Raw genomic sequence first — 17,929 nt, forward strand, 5'->3', positions numbered from 1 at the left:
CAGAGAGCTGCTATCACTCTGCATCACTTGCTTATATTGCCTTCAAATCCATAGTGCGCCTAACCCTACACTAGTCCTGCCATCAAGAGAAAAAAACATTCCAGAGTGGATAGAACAGCAGTTTTATTGTTCTGTTATACACTTTTATATATGGGTGGAGAGAGCATGGCACAAAACCAAAGCACAGTTGGGGCTGGAAGGGACCTCTTGAAATCAGCTAGTTCAAACCCCTGCTAAAGGAAGGTCAGCTTGGGATTTTTCATTGTCTTAGGGATTTTTGTCTTTTTTTTCTTTTTTTTAACAAGTAATTCAGGATATTTTCATGAGAAAAAATTAAATACATGAGTGTAGAGTCTGCAAGGATGGTATTGGAAGTTTGAGAAGGTAAAACCTGACAGCCTCATCTGTATTTTCCAGGAAAGTGCTCATGAAGAGTGACCCAGCCTGTCACTGGAACAAACCTAGATTCCTTCAAGAGCCATTCTGGAATGAGCTGGTGTCTGTGGAGCAGAAAAAATGGGCTTCAAAATCCAGGGGTGATGACAGAGCTCCGTGATTTTACCCCCCAGACTCGTGGGGATGCATGACAGAGTCCTGCTAATGCACCAGCACTCACGTCCCTCTGCAAAAAGGGCTTTTCTCACTCTGACTGAGCTCTGTGAGAGCTTGATGCTTCCTGAGCATTTGTTACCCTCCGTGTGTGCTCACACAAGATGCCAGGGGCCTCTGTGCCAGAACAAGTGTCTTGCTTGCTCTTCTGTCACCACAGCTTTGCCTTCACACTCCTGACTGAAATAGCTGCGCTGGCAGAATCCAGGGTGGATCTGTGCTTGGTTCCTGGAAACAAAGGAAAAGCACTTAGGGGAAAAGAATGTTTGAATAAATTTGAAACGTGCTGAAGACTGAAATACAGGATAAAATTTAGATCTCTATTGTTGTTACATAGCTTGACATCTGAATTCTTGCTATTCTATTCAGGTTCAAAATCCCCCACCTCATTGTGATTGCTGAGTGCTTGTTGGCACAGGTTGAGATTTTCAAAGGACTGTAAGGGGAGGATGAATTTCAGTGAGATTTGAGCAGCTGATTCTCCCATGATACCTTGGTAATGCCAATACACAAAATAAGTTTTTATTACGTTTTAATTAGCTCCTATTTTATTCTGATTTGTTTTTTTAAGTACTTAGAGTTCAAACACCAGAAATCAGCCCATGGTGCTGAGAAATTAATTGTTGATGTTAGGTTCTTTTCTAAGATTTACAATTGCATCAGCAAACACACAAGCACACACAGGACATGCTGCTTGTATGAAAATCACAATCTATCTGAGGGTAAGGGCAGATAGTATTAAATGAACAGAGAAGGCCACTTTGAACAGTATATCCCCAGACTGAAATACAGGACTAACTTTGAAAAAAAAAATCACAGATGGCAAGGCTCTGGCTAAAGAAAATCTAGTTATAGCAGAGGAGGAAAACATATGTTCCAGATACATCCTATAAATAGACTAGGTACTCTTATGGGATATATCAGCATTCAAAACAGCAGCAAAAGAAAAGGCCAGAATAAATGTGCAGGTTTTGGGGGTTTTTTTGAGTCCCATCAGTCTCCTGCATGCATCTAGTGGCATTACAGAAGAGGGTTTTTTATTTCATCATACTTTTTAAAATCTAGTGTTTGATTCAAAATAAAGCTAATTTGCATTGGCACAGCAACTTAACTCACTGGTGTATTATTACTGTGTAAGCAGGTGTACCAGCAACTGCAAATAAATGGTTGCTGATGGAATCCCAGCAGGGCTTCTGATGAGTTTTCATTTTGTTGAACCTCACCCAGGAAATTATTGTGAAAAAAGCTTTGCTCTTAGTTCTTTGCCTGAAACATTATTTAGCTACACCTGGCCAAGTTCATGGCAATTATAGTAACTGCCCATAGAGGACACAGGAAAAATCCCACCCCTGTTTAAATCATTGCCTCAAAACCCATGTATGAGCAGTGAAAATATCCCCCTCAGATTAATATGCACAACGAGACTTCTGATCCAGTGCTGCTCACTCTATAACCTACATAGAGAAAGATAAAATGAAAGTTTTAAGGTGGAATCTAGGATACTCACCACTGGAATATTCTAAGTGAAGGTATTTTAGAGTGAAATGTGCAATTCAAAGAAAAAGTATTTCCTTTTATAATTGTTCTGGCAAGATATTTGATTATGTTGTTAGAGTTCATTTTCATTTTATTATTTGGGCTGAGAGCATATCTGATTGTTTTGGTCTTTGAGGCTTATTTGATTCAATTCAGAGTACCTAAGAAATGCTGCAATGGGCACTGCATGTCCCACATTCTACAGCCTCCCATGAAGGAGTTATTTAGGTCAATCTTTCATACCTACAGTAAAAAGGAGGAAAAAAGTTTTCAGTAAAAGGCTGAAGAATAGCTATTGATGCTTTCATATAGATCCTCAAGATTAACCACCTAAATCCACTGCTATATTAAGATTTGCAAGTCACTTTCAAATATTACCAGGGTGATTATTTGAAAGCCAACAAACAAGATTAAAATAAATATTTCCTTTTCCTACACTAGCAAGTGGCCATTTACCAAAGAGTGGGAGTTGAAATGAGTTTTCCTATTGATTGCCATGAATGCTTATGAATTCTTCTAAGTGATAATGATGAAAAGTACCATCCAATGTGAAAAAAATTATAAATTTCCTCAAAAAACGCTGCTATGAAAGGTTCTGCAGGGGAACTACACTAGTATTTCAGAAGTATACTGACCTACTTTTTTTAAAAATCCCACTCTAAAGAAAAATCTATACACAATATGATTTTTTTTCCAGCTTAAAGCTAAATTTACCTTCCTCCTTAATTTCAAAATGACATTCTATTGCATAAAGTTATTTCCAGTGATGTGAACATCACTGGGCAGAGCTCCTGCAGCATCAGGAAGGGACCAACCCAACCACTGCACCAGCATTAGGTGTCACCTGCCAGCAGTGGGGGGAACTGTGGTATGATTTATAAGGACATCATTCTGAGCTCCATTTGATTCAGCACATCAGATTAAACAAAAAAACATAAGACATCCATCCTCTGAACAGTCTCTGCTTCACAGCTCAGCTTTTAGTACTTAGAGATTTCAATACCATGGCAAGATTTGCAGAACCATCTTGCCCTGCTGAGAAACCCTGATTTGGAAGGACAAATCAGAGAGCATCACAGATGTCAAGCTTCTGGATATCACTTCAAGATGCTTTTCAACTGTGGAAATACTTATGCATGGCCAAAGGAAGAGAGGGAGAATAGCACAGCCACTTCAGTATCAACATACAGACCTAACTCCTTTTAAAATCTGTATGGAACACTTTGAAGAGGTTCCTAAGTGTATAAAAAAATAAAAACCATAATTTGCTTTGGAAATGTAAATCTCTCACACCATTTAACTTCTTTTTCATGGCTTATCATGAACTTGCCTTTCATTTTAAACAAGAAGCAGTGTGTGAATCAGAGTATAGAGAAAAGGTGTTTTTAGGAAGCCATTATGTGGGTACTGCCTTTTCTAGGATGTGAATTGGAGTTTTTCACTTTGCAGTCATTGGGGGAATAGTGCCCTAGGTGCCATCACACAGGTGCTTTGGAAGGGCCTCTCCTGGGAGTCAGCTGTGATTGCAGCCTCTCATCTCTCTCAAAAGTACCTGCTTCTGTTCCTCAGCTCCTGCTGACCTCAGCACTCAGCTAAATGTCCTGTTCCCTGCAGGGGCTACAATCCTATTTTCCCCAGAAAAACAGGCTCCTGATACCTTCTGGCTGCTGACTTGGCTCTGTGGGAAGTTGTCTCCCAGCTCTGTGATCCCACTCTCCTGCAAGCAGGGCAGGGGCAGGAGCTGCTCCCTCTCCTGCAAGCACAATTCCTGTCTATTTACAGAGCTGTGATTCACAAATCATGAGAAGTCCAGATTTAGCTGAGCAAATTATAGGAAAGCACAAGTCCTGCTCCTTCTTCCTACTTGGCCTCAGGTCTCAAGAGAAGGCTGAGACTCAGCAACAGCAAAAACCCACCAACTCACCAGAAGCCATGTGCAGACTGGGGAAACCTCCTCTAGAGGAAAATTTGCTATTTGAGGGGTAGGGTTGTGTGTGGTTTTGCTTTTTTTTGGTAGCTTTGATTTTTAAAAATTTAATTAGGGAAGTAATGAGAAAGCAAGCATGTGAAACATACAGTTCATTTAAGAAGAAACATGTAAACAGAATTTTTATCAGGCCATCCCAGAGGAGATGTGATTGTTACCTGGACAAAAATGCTTTATCTCCCTTACTGAGATCTGCACGATAGACTGACTGGCAGAGCTATTAATTGATTCTTTGTATTTCTGATCTCACCAGGGCCAGCAAGCATTCCTAATGGTTTCTAATTCCTCATCATGACATCCATTATGTTCACCTCTGAGATGTCTAAATGAATTCCGTCTATAATGGCAATGTTATGTAAAATGCAACATGACAGGAATACTTAGAATTGTTCAAAGCTGTGCTGTGGAAACCAACCTTATTTGTGCCAGCCTTCCAATATGGGATTTGCATCTTTTGGTTTTCTACAGGCACATTGAGAAACTTGACTATGTAAGGGTTTAGACATTGCAGGTGGGATAGTGTTATATCCCTTGTGGCTCCACAGAAAACCAAACACAAACTAAAATAATCTATACAGGAAGAACAGGCATGCTGACAGAGATTGTTTGACATTAGAAAGGCACAGCTACAGCTGCCTACTCTTTGTTAAAACGTCTACAGTAAATCTGGGCTAATGCTCACACACGAAACAAAGAACTACCACAGGACACTCAAATAGGAGAAATATATTCTGAAAGGTGTCAATTTGAGTAATTTAACTACAGCAAAAGAAAAATAAAACATTTCTTAAAATCTGAGCCTTTCAATTACAGAAAACAGCTGTGAGAAAATCTAACCTTTCTTTGAAGCAGAAAAACACAACTATTGTATGACACAGGCAAGAAACTGTATTACTAAAATAAATTTTCTTATGTATTAAAGTGTCAATAAAAACCTAGTCTTCCTTGACTTCAACTCTCAAGAGAGCAGGGTTGGACTAGATAATCTTTAAAAGTCTTTTCCAGCCTAAGTCATGATTCTGTGAATCAATGTTGTAGTTTCCAGCATGGCAAAATGACCTGTGCTCATAGAAAGGTGTATAAAACTCATTGGTTCATGGGTGTTATCTTGCTCTGGTGCCAAACAGGAGCTCCCTCAAGGGGCTCACCCAGCCTGGGAAGCAACTTGTAAAATCCAGAGAGCCTCTGCTGGTCATGCAGGAAAATTGGCAAGACACTATTTCATGTGAAATTTTGTATTTCACATGAAATACTGAATAGAAATATTTCACATTTCATATTTGACATGTAACTCAAAAGGTGTGCCAAACTCTGCTGAAAATAAACTTAATGTATTCTTTTCCACTGAGAGGAGGGAATCCCATTTTCTCTTGGGTTTACCAAGTGGCTGAGAACAACTGTCTGGGCTGAAAAACACCATGTGAGGAACAATATGAACACAAAATGAGTATCTGTGATGCACCTTTCTCCTACAAATCTGAGAAAGAGACACACAGCATTGCTGAGCTCCACTCACAAACAGATTAACTACTAGAATATGAACATGGAGAAGCACTCGTTCACTCGTTCTTTGTTTTGCACTAATGTAAACATCTGCAAGCCCTATTTTTTTTTTCAGGTAAACTGCTAGTAAAAGACTCCTTAAAATGAAGAATTGAGAAAGAGATATTGTATTAAACCTACGCTACTTTAAGAGGACATAGATCATTGGTTCTTTCATATCATCACAAAAACAATAGATCCTTTCCTAAAACATACTAAAGCAGAAATATGTGAATAACATCTCTGGGCCAGAACTGGGAAAATATAAGGTAAGATTTAAAACATTAAATTAATTTTTATGCATTTTGGTTTTTATAATAATTTTTGGGATTTGGATCTCACTCTAGTCTTTCTCAGCAGAAGCTCTGAATCAATTTAAAGTGCAGACAGAATAGGTTGTGAACTGAATACAATAAATGAACAGCAGCAAATTGTCAGGCTCTTCAGCTGCACCTTCGGCAGCACTCTAGGTGGAATTTTAAGAATAAAATACCCTTGCTACTAATACTATTGTATAATGTCTTAGCATCCCCATTGGGTTACTGGGATGTGGCCAAATATCACAAGGATTTGAGGATCTGACATCTATGAAACTTCAATTTGATAAACCTGCCAGGAAAAGAAGTAGAAGAATGAACAGATGGACTGCTGCACAAACAGGAAAAGAAAAATCAACACACCCTCTGAAGGGGAAGTCCAGACTTACAGACTGTTGGATTTTTTGAAGGAGTGAAAAGCATATGGCAAAAAAAGGTTTTGTTAATGCTGATCTTCATGGCTCCCAGAAAAGTTCTCACTGTTGGCTCCAAAGGAAAATATAAAATCATGAAATAGGAGAAAAAAAATTTCTATAGATAAATAATTGTTCAAAAGAATGCAAAAAGGTAAGAGCAAATGGGAAGTTTTCACAGCAAAGGAAAAGTCCACAGGGAAAGTCCACAGTCTTTTGCTTTCCAGCACATTCAGAAGTGATCTGGGAAAAGGCCATGACAAAATTTTTTGATGATGCTAAATTATTAAGGATGATCATACAAAGATTTAATGAACCAAATGATAGCTAAAAATATCTAATAGCTATTATTATTAGCAAATAGCTAATAATAATGGCAGTTGAAATTCAAGACAGGTAAATACAAAGCCTTGCACAAAAATAATTCTATCTTGATATATGAAATGTTCCATTCTAAGATACCTATTACTAATTAGGAATGAAAACTTGGAGGGATAGCAGTTCTTAAGATAATATTTGTCACTTTGTGGAAAAAAACCAAATAAATAGAAAAGAGAGCATAACTGTATAAATCTGTAATATACACAGCATTAGAAATTATGTAAAGTTCTGATCATCTGTAGCCTGGAAAGAGTAACATGAAAGAGATAAAGATTTGGGCAGGAGCAAAAATGGGTGTGAAAGGAATTTAATCATCTAGGACTTATGAGTTGGAAAAATTAAAAACAATAGAAGATGCAATCAATAAAATCATGGGTGGCATTAATAAAGTTCTGAAGAAAGTATAATATCTTCCTACATAAGAACAAGGAATGTAGGTATTATGTGCAAAATGCAAAACAAAGAATCCTTGTTCCCCATTAAGGTGTGGGACTTACTGAAACAGGATGATGTGAATGTTGAAAATTCAGATGCCTCCTACAGGTCAAATTCTTGGCAGAAAGAAATTCTCTCACCTTGTATGAGAAGAAATAGCCTCTGACACAGGTAGTCCTTCAGGCACAAACTTTCAGAGTTTGAGAAGAAATTCTGCACATAATGTAATTACTGCACCCTTCAATTCACATAAAATGGTCAGTGTCAAACGTTACCTCATGGAACTGAAGTATTACACAGGATGACTATTCTTATGTCCTTATCCTAAACATTTCTCAGGCAAATGAGGAAAATGAATCCAGGAAAAAGTAGCAAATTACCCAGACTCTACAGAGCTGAAGTGAAACTTGTATGATAAAGGTAAGAATATTTTAGTGCACAAGACACACTTCCCAGCTCATTTGTATTGGATGTTCAATGACACTTGTTTACTTCTTTTTTCAATGGTTCTCAGCTGTCTGCAGGAAGAAGTTGAATCTGAAGATGCTAAGGAAGGTCAGGTAAGGATCACAAAGAAAAACAGTAAAGAAAATTTCCACAACAAAGAACAGCTAGCTTATTCTGAGTTTAAAAGATCATGTGAAATATAAAAAGAACAGCAGAATGATACAAATGCACAGCTGAGATTTATAAACAGAAAGGGTGAAGGAAATGTTAAAAAACCCTTTTTTTATCATTCTTCAGAATTGTGAATCTGACACTATCTTCCACAAGAAAGGACAGACTAAACCTCTTCTTGCTTTTACCATTCTCTTAAAAGTTTCAAAAAGATGCCCACGAAATTATTTAGGTGAATTGTTTCAAGAGCTTTCAGAGAAATCAAATTAAGACTTCAAACATCAATGTGGCCACAATTCCAACATATGAGACCAAGAAACAAGAAGATCTGACTCAGCAAAGCCAGACTTCATTCTTCCTTCCAGCTACAATGTCTTTTTGTCAAATACTTTTCAAAAATAGATTTCTGCAAGATTCTCTTCATAATCCCATCACTGAAAATCCTGCTGGGCAGCTGTATAAGATAGCAACTTAAACTATTCTGCACAGGCACTGTGGACTCTGTATATGTGGTATTTTCTAGAGTAAATTCCTATATAAATATTTTTACAGTCATTAGAGGGTTAATTGATGACAACAAAAACATTTCTTTTCACTTATGTGAATAATTATTGCATATGTCATTGTAAAGACTAAAATCCTGTATGTTTCATTACAGCTGAAAAGGCAGAATCAGAATAGACACACTGTAAGGAAATGTAAGGATTTGAATATGACTTTTTGTTTTATTTTTCAAAATACCAAGTCCTTGAAGTAGGGAAAAAAACCCAGAGAAACTTCTTAATTGTTACCTTGACAAGCTCCCTCTACAGAATCAAAAAGAGATAAACCCATAAGGAAGGAAGAAAATGGAAGACAATTGTCATAGCAACCAGTTAAGAACATATTTAACACAGGAAACAATCTGATTAATCTCCGTTTTTAAGAACCACAGGACATACAGAACCACCAATAAAGTAGCATGACATTTTTTTAAAAGATAGCATACTAAATCTCACTTTAAAATTTGTAGTTTACTTTCAGAGCTTTTGATTTATTCACTGCATATGCAGCCTATAGGGCCATAAACAAAAATAGCCAGGTCTTCTGTTTGTTTGAATTCCCTAGATCATAATTAAGCCCAAATATTTTTGCCAGGTGACAAAGAAAAGATGATAATACTTTTAGATAATTTTGCACTGAAAATAAGGGTATTAGAAGATTATACTAGTCCAGGTGCAGAGACTAACCATATAACCACAATTATCCTTTCCCATTTTGTTTCATGCCAAGTACAATGCTACAAAACCCTTGGTAGCTTGGAGTAATAACTTCAATTCATAAAACCACACTTCTGTTTTCATCTTGACACCAGCCATTCCCTTAGTTCCAGCCTCAGTTTTACCACGTGCATCAATCAAGCACTGCTACCTTTGGAGGTTTAGGATAAAACCCAGACCCTTATTTACTTTCCCTTTGGGTATAGTCCTGCCACAAGTGGCACTTTATGGGCTGTGCTTCTCAAGGAGGGACTTTCAGCCACCAAACATTGAAAGACTCATTAGCAGCTCTGGCTGGAGAACACTGCTGCTCATTAGTGAAGCTTTATTGCAAACAGAAGAGCAGCAGGCAGCAAACATGTAATAAACTTTTCCACCCTTCTTAAAGAAAGCAAAAGTATTTAGTATAGAAGAAGCCTGATCTTCTGAGAAAAAGCTAAAAATCTTGCAAAAAGGGAACACTTTCGTCTGCTAGTAAATAGTTTTGATATTTTTCCTAAGTTTTCGGCACAGGAGAATTTGCTCCAATAATAGATTGTTTGCTATCCCTCAAGTTTTCAAAAACAAGCTGCATTTCCTACAGATCCTTTCCACTGTGTAGCTATTAATACTGAAAAAGTCAAGTAAAAATACTGCATGAGCTAAATAAAAAGGGTGTTTGTGACATAATTGAAGGTTGCAATTACTTTCTAGCAAGTTAAATGCTTCTATTTCAGATCCTTCAGGAAAAAGGCCTATTATTGCAACTATTAAACTCTGCATATTTCTGAAGCTTAAATTTTTACCCTCAGGACTTTCTTCTTCAGCTGCAAGAAATCAAAAATGCATAAACTTATTCCAGTAGAAAGGATGGGTTATAAATTTGATCTCACTCATTCATTTGCTTTAAAATGCTTCAACAGATTCTAAATTTTAAACCTCATTCTCAAATCCAACCCCAGGGCAGAGCCAGAGTGTTTACTGAAGCAGGAGCTTACATCCACTCATCTTCCCTCTCCTATACAAACCTTTGATTTCCTCTTTCTCTCTCCCCACTTTTTCTATACTTGTATTCACCTTCCACATCTTTGTTCTTGACTGGTCCTGGAAGGGAAATGAGTCCCATTTTTGGAACAACCTAAGGCTCGGTTTTGAACTGAAACTTACAACTAACACAAAAAAATGCCAGCAAACTCCTAGTGAGGGCAGCAGCTGAAACATGCGTTATAAAACTGGAAAATCTTTGCCTTCCACTCTTTCCTGACATGCTCCATTATGCTTCCCTGCAAATGGGCAAGGTGATGGCCTAAAAGTAGCAGGGCAGGTGTGGGAGGCTGGGAGAATCCATGGAAAAGTGCATTAGCTGGGAATGGAATGGCCATCTCAGTGGCAAAGAGAGTCCTTAAGAAACCACAGTGAATTTCACCAAAAATCCTAGTAAACTCACTCCCCAATGACACACAGAGAGAAGGGAACAGGCTCTGGGCCTAGAGTTCGTCCAGCACATGGTGTGAATGTAAATCCTAATAAAGATTTATGGCTCACACTCTCAACTGTTGGATGCCTAAGACTCCTCCTGGTATTTTATATTCCTGACCAGCACAGTTTTTACTTAATGTGTTTAGCCTTTCATCTTGGAATAACTAATTCGTAAGTCAAATGCTCACTTATTGCATTTCAGTTTCATCATTTGTTGTTTCATGTCTTCTGAGGATTTTGTTAAAGCTCTTGATAAGAAGTTCATGCTATTTTCCTTTTGATACTTGACTGCATTTAATGAAGTTGCAACAAAGAATGTGTTGAAAGAACACGCATCTTCATCTATTGTTGCTTTGTGTTTTCCTTAACTTTCATGTAGGATAAAATGCTATTATTTATTTTCTGCATAAACACATTGATTTATGATGGATTTATGTTGTGCTTATACAAAATCAGGAGTAGATGAAAATACTAGGGGATAAAATGTTAAGCTTAGAAGAAAGGAATTAAATTGTGTAAGTGCCAAAATTGCAAATTGTTACTGGAAAAAACAAAAACAAAAGGTTTTAAAAAAACCAAAAGCAATGATATTTTTCTGCTTATTTCCCATTGTGGGAACTGTGTACTATATATCAACACATACAGTTTAGATGAATCTCCAATATGGAAACCCACAGGAAATTGAATTATTTTCAAAACCCTCAAAACTTGGTGGTTTTCTTTTTCATTTTGTTATTTTTTAAACTACAATACAGCAATTATTCCCCTTATCTGTAGTTAGCCTCAAAATTATTGTAAACAAAAGCATCAGCAGAAAAGTGTAATCAGCTCCAGAAGAATCCACATGAATTTATCTCCTGAAACTCTAAACAGAGGTTAATGAATGAACAGTCCTTGAACCTGCACTGTATCTTGAGCATATTTGCAAATGAGGGAGATCTGCAAAACAGCAGAACACAAGGAAACAACTTCCAAAGGGACTCAGAGAATTCCTCTGCCAAACCAACAATTCTCATGACCAAAAGTTACACAAAGTCCAACTGTAGCAAACGTGGCCACTTTAAAGTTGATGAGCAATGAATAGGTTTTGTATTTGTGCATTATAACAGCAATGATCATTTGCAAGAACAAATCAGGGACCTAAGGTGTTATTCACTTGCAAAACAATTGTTTGACAGAGCACAACTAGCAAGATAACCAATGAAGAACTTTGCTTTTATAGCTAAGGACTAAGATCCATGTATATGTCCTTTCCCTTCAGTGCTGTTATCTCCAATTTGTACTTTATTTTTAAATGCTTAGCCATTTATACTTTCAGAAATAACAAAGAGATACAGTAAAAGAATCAATAAAAGGTATATCATTTATCCCTCTGAGATTTCTATGTATTCTAGTTAGATCTTGTTAATATTTTTCCCACTGATAACATTATAATCCATTTAAATAGTTTTTTTCTGCTAACTAACCTAATAATCACCAAAGCAGTGAAAATACAGTGTTGTACAGCTGGGAGAAGTAACATTTGAAACAAAACAGACAATGGAAACTTACTATGTCACTATCTATTTGAGATAAGTAAGAATTTATTATGGTTTCAAATAAGCAGTAAAAAAAATTCTTATTACCTAAAAGAACAAAATTACTAAGAAACTTGATTAAATCCTTGTAAAATGATATGTGAAAACTTTCTGAAAGTGAACCAAAGGAGGCAATCACAGTGTTTCCTTTAAAACCACACTGCTGTTACAACCCCTTAAAAAACCTAATGGAGACAAAACCTATTTAATCTGTTGTGGACACAGTCCCTACAGAAATATATTTTTACAGATGAGTATATATATGCAAGAATGCATCTAATAGCAACAATGATAAAATACTGGTTACTTTAACATAGAAAAGGTGAATTACCATTCAAAATACAGCACCAAAAGAATTTTGTAGCTTACCCATTTTTTGTGTCATATAACCATGCTTAGAGCAGGCCTTACTAATGGAGGTGAAGAAAAAGAAAAATTCAGTATATTAGCATGAACCTGTTACCAAACAGAATGAAATTTTTTTTGAAAAGTCAGTAGGAGCAGAGCATTACCACAGTGGCTCCATGGACTGGATTAATAAAGGCTGATTTCTTACTGCCCCTTGTAGTGCAAGGATGGGGAGACAACAAAGAAACTTGGGAGGTAACAGATTTAAAGCAGTGAAAAGGGAGATGATGCAGATATAATGTGAGCAAGGGTTGCATCTTTTTCCAGGGTGTTATGAGTGCTTAAGGTTTCAGCTGAATTCGAAGGACAACTGAATAAATTACTAGGAAACAATGGTTCAGGGGTATTAAAGATAGAAAAAAAATTTCACTGGTTTTGGAAGTCTCAACCATATACTAGAAAAATACCTTGCCAAAGTATCATTAAATGAAACCTCTGGAGATTTTCTACCTGGGGGCTAAATCATCCTGTTAGAAGACATAGCTGCAAATCCAATACAGTATGACTTAAAATATTCTTGTGTTTAGAATAATTCTGTAAGCAAGTCTCATTTCATAAGCATATTTTGAAGTTTTAAAACAAAGAAGTGCACTGTCCCTAATTTCTTTTCAGTACAAATGAATGTGAAGTCACATTTTCTGACTTAAATCAAACCCAAAAGAACAAAAGTAACTTGTTTTGTTTGGAGGCTTCCGTTGCTTGGAAGCACTGGAGAGTTGAGACTAAGTCAGACAGCACAATTCATGGCTCATTATGTCTCCTCTGTGCCACTGTGACAGCTCAGTCATATGTCTTTAAATCTGCAAGCAGGAAAAATAAGTACTTTTGTGAGTAGTAAAATTTAAGAAGCTCACCTTCCTGTGTCTTCTTGTTTTATTTCTGAATCTCACCAATCTGTCAGGTTTTTTTTTTTCTCTTCAGTGGGGCATTCACACTTCCAGTGCAGAATCTGGTGTCTGATAAGGCAGTTGAGCTGGTGTGACAGTCTTTATCAGAACATATGGGTTCAAAAATTTGTTTTGTAAAGATGCTCCAGAATTGAAGGTGAAGGAAGCAAACAGGTTTATATAGAAAAAATTCTGACATTTAGATTATACCTCTGTGGTGCTTTTTGTGGGTTTTTGTTTGTTTGTTGGTTGGTTTGGGGTTTTTTATCCATGATAGCTGGTAGAAAATTCTGGGTCTAATTTCCCAGGACTAGAACCATGGTGTCATCTCCCAAAACAAAAAGCTATGGTAAAGTTGTGGTTAGGTCAGTGAACAGGAAAAATGTGTGGAAAGAAATGTCAAAGGCTTTACTAAGTTCCAGGTAGAAAATATCCACAGCCTTTCCATCATCCACTGAGTGGGTCACCCTGTTGTAGAAGGAAATCAGAGGAGAAAAGATTTTGCATAATTATATTTTTAATATATTCATATTTAAAGACATATGAACATTATAGAATGAAGGCACATGAGCCTTGCTAACCTACAGTAAGGATATATACACATACATACCTTTAAATCAGGAGCTCCAGGACAAAGGTCTGTTTATGGATTAAGCCCATTTTTATTGGGCTGGTATGTAATCTCCTGTCCCAGACTAATAAGATAACCAATAGAAACAGAAAAGTATAGAATAAAATTTGTGTGTGTGAGAGTGTTTGAAAATCATTCTGTATTTAGGCATGTTGAGAGTACTGGGCACTGATTTGATTTCACAACACAAAACAGGCTGACAGCAGAGAACTCATTTATCCTTCACACTGAGCACAAAGTAAATATTCAGCCTTGTTGTTTGAGTGTTCTGTCTGGACACACTGCTCACATACTACATCTGACTGTAATGCTTTGACCAAGCTCAGCTACAGCTACCAACAAACCTTTGTGATTTAAATTCCTCAGGCATTTTTCAATTTATATCTTCCCCCAACCTCCTTGGCATGGTTATGGTGGGGTGTGCAGCCCCCAGAACTGAGGGGGACGAGGCTGGGGATGGGATCAGCTCCTCTCCCAGTCTCAGTTCTGTGTGGTGGATGCAGAACAGTTTGTTCACACCCATCTGGGGACACATCACAATGCCACCATTGTCACCCTGAGCAGGTTTTGTTTGCTGAAGATTTAACAAGGTTTTTTTTGGTTTGCAGAAATTTTAACAAGTTTTATGGAAGGGCCTGAACACCCTGGCGTGGTTCAAACACAAGAGACCCCCCTCAACCCTCTGGTGACCTCTGGCACTTTCCTGTTGGCACAACTCTGGGTGGGACCCCCTGTAGCAACCCCAGCTGGGCTTGGGATCTGCTGCTCCAGCAGGACTGCAAGCTCCCTCCTCCCTCCCTCCTCCCACAGACTGGTAATTAGCACGAGTGCAGGATTGTATTAATTGCAGCAATTGTCATGTTTAGATCCATGGGTTAATTGGTAATATCTGGTGTAACGTTTTCCCCTCTGGATATTTTTGATCACAGTAATTAACCTCCCTTATCCTGGGGAACAGATGCTCGTTGCTGCATCCTCCAGCAGCCCCCAGTGAGGATCCTGGGGGATTCCTCTCCAGGGGTGCCATGGTGGGCTCCGTGCTGCAGGGTGAGGATGCCCTGTGGCATGTCCCATCCATAGATTTATCTAACATTTTTTCAGGAAGCTCAGGAAAGCAGCAGCCAGGCTCTCTTGCTGTAAAGTCACGGCCAGTGATGCACACTTTTAGGAAGAGGCTGGCTTGTTATGGCCAGCTCTGCTTTCCTATTATTTCTGTCATGACAAATGTGGAGATGGGACCAGGAGTGCCTTCTGCTTCCCCTCCTGCAGGATTGATGGTAAATGATGATGAATGTCCTTCTCTGGCTGTAGCTGGGATTGGAAAGCTGGAGATGGGGAAAAAAATCGGGTTTGAAAAGGTCAGCTCAACACTCCAGCATGGCTTGCTGTCTTACCTGTGATGTGATCTGTAAAGGCAGGTTTGCTCTTCCCACATTTCCAAACCTCCTCTCTCTTCCCAGTGTGGGGTACATCTCAGAACAGCAAATTCTCAGTGGCTGGAGAGCCAGCTCTTCAGTCAGAAGCTCTACCTGGGTGATCCTTCTATATTGCTAACAAGAATTTGGATTTTATTGAATTTCCTCCAACTGGGCACAGTAACTATGGCAGGAGAATGGATAAGCCAAGATTCTGTGGCTGACAGCTCCAGGAGCAAAATCATCCTTGGCATTCCTTGTGTTTCTAACCTCAGCCTGGGTGGGAGGCTGGGGTTTTCAAAGGTGTTGAAGAGAGACCACTGCAGGGTTTTATTGCTCTTCACTTCCAACAGAATGGGGAAGCCTCTTCTGAAAGCCCCAACTCAATCTGAGAAAAGCACTATTTGCTTTACTTTCTAATTGTGGCTTTGTCCATTTTCTGTTGTAAATTGGAGGTAAAGTGACAAATCAGAAGAGCAGCTGCAATGATACGGGTCAGGTAAGCACCAGTGAGGGCTGCAGTTCACAAAATTCTAGAAAATCCCATCAAAATAGCCCATTCCCTCAGAATGGTCCCAAAATCTCATAAAAATAGACAAAAAGTGCTAAAAATCCCATCAAAATAGCCCATCAAAAATCAGCACAAATGCCATCAAATGCATGCAAATCCACACCAAAAATATTCTAAAATATTCCCAAATTCCCCAACATTCCATCAAACACAACAAAATTCCACCAAAATACCCTAAGTTCCAACCAAAATGCCTCCACGTAGACCAAAAAAAAATACATCCAAAATGTCCCAACATCCATATGAATTCACGTAAACTCTCACAAAGATATGCTAAGAATCCCATAAAACTCCAAATTCCACTCAAAATCCCTTCAAATACTGATGAAAATGCCCCTCAGTCACCCCAAATGTACACCAAGTACTTGAAGAATCACACAAATTCCCCCATATCTATCTTAAATACCCACAAATTTGCAAAAAAATCCCCAATGCACTCCAAAAATCCTACAAAATCCTGAATTCCATCAAAATACCACCAAATCCCCCTAAAATCAAGAAAAGTAATGCAAAATTTATCCAAGTCCACAAAAAATACCCCAAAAATCATTAAAAATATGTGAAAATTCCCAAAAATTCTCCCCAAGTTCACCTAGGATCCCCCCAAATTTGTAAAAAAATCTATACCAAATTCCCTTAAGCATGCAAATTTCAACCAACTCCCTAAATGCCCCCCAAATATCCCAAAATTCCAGTGAAAAGCCACCCAAACACCCTACAGTCATAAAATTTGTCCCATTTGCCTCAAATTCACCCTATTTCCTCCCCATCCCCTAATTTGGGCTCTAAAAATCAGGATTTCAGCCTTTAAACCTGGTTGTATCCAGTTTGAACCAGATGAACCCATGAAATTCACATTGAACTGGTTGGAACTGGTTTGAACGGTTTAATCTGGTTTGATTGTGATTGGATTCACTTTCAACCAGTTTGGAACTGGTTGGATCAACCTGTTAGAACAGGTTTGAACTGGTGGAATCTGGTTTTATCCAGTTTGATCCTGTTCAAACTGGTTTTATCTGATTTTAGCCAGTGAGATCTGCTTAGAACTGGATTGAATTGGTTGGAATCGGTTGGAGCCGGAAAGAAAAAGTGAATGAGTCTGGAGCAAATAAAAAATATTCTTAATAGGGTTGAGCTATAAATGCATTTAAGTGATTGATTTTCTCTACATGTTTACCACCTAATCAAACAGGCTGCTCATTAAAAAAATGTGTGTCCCAGGAGTCCAGGTCTCCATCTGAAATGCCAACAAACACACCTTGGCACAAATGCCGAGTGACAAATAAAAAAAGAAATTAGCCATCTAAATAGCGTTTAATTAGGTTTAAATGACAAAAAAGAAACAAAGTAGTAGTGGGAGAAGGTCAGGAAAAAAAAATCAGGTAAATCTCCATCTGGCTTTAGTACGCAAAATAAAAATGACAGGTAAACAGATATTTAGCAATGAAGATGGGAGTATCACTGAGTTGGAGGACAGAAGTTGGTTGGACAATGGGAAACATCTGAGCTCTTTGTGTACAGTGTAAATGAAACAGAAAAATGAAATACCATTCTAAGATGGAAAGGCAGATACTAAAGAAACAGAACTATAAACAAGCTCTCTAAGATTTGGTTTTAATTGGTTAGCATCAGCAAACATTGGATTTTTGTTGGGCTTGACTATTTCTACAGATACCTTTTTCATTATTATAATTTCTGGACAGTACAGCACCAAGTGTTGACTTCCAGAGAGAAAGTTCTGAGTCTCTAAAGCTATCCAAGGAAGGAAAGGCTAAAACCACCCAGAAATTACAGTCACTAATAAGCATCAGCCATCAAACCTTGGTTTTACACATATTTTTAAAGAGAAAAAACAAAATTTAATCCTGAATAGCTTAATTATAAC

The 17,929-nt window shown here is 37.9% G+C and overlaps 1 long non-coding RNA gene across 1 annotated transcript in view; it reads right to left on the reverse strand.

Moving 5' to 3' along the window:
• Positions 1-280: 280 nt before the first annotated feature.
• The window catches only part of LOC135443213 (uncharacterized), a 37,000-nt gene continuing 19,351 nt past the window's right edge, over positions 281-17,929 (reverse strand). Inside the window, exons 2-3 of the long non-coding RNA XR_010438892.1 lie at positions 617-837; positions 281-500 (exon numbers count right to left, since the gene is read on the reverse strand). This is a non-coding gene — a long non-coding RNA (uncharacterized LOC135443213). The remainder of the gene's footprint in view (positions 501-616; positions 838-17,929) is intronic.

This window comes from Zonotrichia leucophrys, chromosome 1, assembly GCF_028769735.1.
Source record: "Zonotrichia leucophrys gambelii isolate GWCS_2022_RI chromosome 1, RI_Zleu_2.0, whole genome shotgun sequence".
Lineage (NCBI taxonomy): Eukaryota > Metazoa > Chordata > Aves > Passeriformes > Passerellidae > Zonotrichia > Zonotrichia leucophrys.